Here is a 1,726-nt window from a genome sequence, read left to right on the forward strand (position 1 = left end):
CACAAAAAAAAGACAAGACTCGTTTCTACAAAAAAAAAAAAAAAAAAAAAAGAAATGAGTATAATTATGATGGATGTGTTCCTTGGTTCAATGTAAACATTTCACATTGTATATCCAAGCAGTACCTTGAACCCCATAAATGCATCAATGTACAAAATTATGATTAATAAAAAATAATTATAAAAAAATAAAATCCATGTGATAAAAATTTTAAAAAATAAATTATTGGGGAGGGAAGTGCCTGAGGCTCAGTGTATAGGGCGCCAGCCCCCGATACCAAGGGTGATGGGCTCAAACCCGGCCTGCCCATTTTGGGCAAAGGACAGGCATGATCAAGCAACTAACAAGACCAGAAATAAAAATGGCCCAAACCCATAAAAAGGTCCTCAGTTTCACAGGTGAATAATGAATAATGAAACTATCTGGCCAGGGGCGTCACCTGTGGCTCAGTGAGTAGGGTGCCGGCCCCATATACCGAGGATGGCAGGTTCAAACCCAGCCCCGGCCAAATTCTAACAAAAAAAATAGCCAGGCACTGTGGTGGGCGCCTGTAGTCCCAGCTACTCAGGAAGCTGAGGCAATAGAATTGCCTAAGCCCAAGAGATGGAAGTTGCTGTGAGCTGTGACACTACAGCATTCTACTGAGGGTGACAAAGTGAGACTGTCTCTAAAAAACAAACAAATAAAAAGAAAAAAAGAAACTATCTGGCCAGGTGTGGTGGCTCACTCCTATAATCCTAGCACTCTGGGAGGCTGAGGCAGGTGGATAGCTTGAGCTCATGAGTTTGAGACCAGCCTGAGCAAAAGCAAGACCCCCATCTCTATTAGAAATAAAAAAACTGAGGCAAGAGGATTAATGAGTCCAAGATTTGGAGGCTGCTGTGAGCTATGATGCCATGGCACCCTACCTAGGGCAACAGCTTGAGACTCTGTCTCAAAAAAAATAAATTAATAATAATGAAACTATTTTACTTATGCTTTTAGAAATATGGTCTTGCTCTGTCACCCAGGCTGGAGTGCAGTAGCACAATCATAACTCACTGTAGCCTTGAATCCTAGGCTCAAGCAATCCTCCCATCTCCGCCTCCCAGAATGCTAGGATTATAGGCATAAGCCATTGCACCCAGCCCCACTTGTACATTCTTAAATAACATACATTATGTATAAAGTGGTGTGTAGCCAGGCAGGGTAGCACACCTGTACTATCAGCTGCTTGGGAGACTGAAGCAAGAGGACTTCTTGATTCCATAAGTTTGAGACTAGCCTAGGCAACAGTAAGACTCCAATTAAAAAAAAAAAAAAGATAATTAAAGGAATGTACATTGTGTGCTGGGTGTGGTGGCTCCCATGTGTAATCCTAGCACTCTAGGAGGATAAGGAAGGAGGATTGCTTGAGGTCAGGAGTTTGAGATCAGCCTGAATAAGACCTCCTTTCTAGGCTTGGTGCCTGTAGCTCAGCAGCTAGAGTGCCAGCCACATACCTTGGAGCTGGCAGGTTTGAATCCAGCCAGGCCTACGTAACAACAGTGACAACTACAACCAAAAAATAGGCAGGCATTGTGGCAGGCATTTGTAGTCTCAGCTACTTGGGAGGCTGAGGCAAGAGAATCGCTTAAGCCCAAGATTTTGAGGTTGCTATGAGCTGTGATGCCATAGCACTTTACCGAGGGCAACAAAGTGAGACTCTGTCTCACAAAAAAAAGACAAGACTCGTTTCTACAAAAAA

Source organism: Otolemur garnettii, unplaced genomic scaffold, assembly GCF_000181295.1.
Source record: "Otolemur garnettii isolate 467f Iridium unplaced genomic scaffold, OtoGar3 scaffold00046, whole genome shotgun sequence".
Lineage (NCBI taxonomy): Eukaryota > Metazoa > Chordata > Mammalia > Primates > Galagidae > Otolemur > Otolemur garnettii.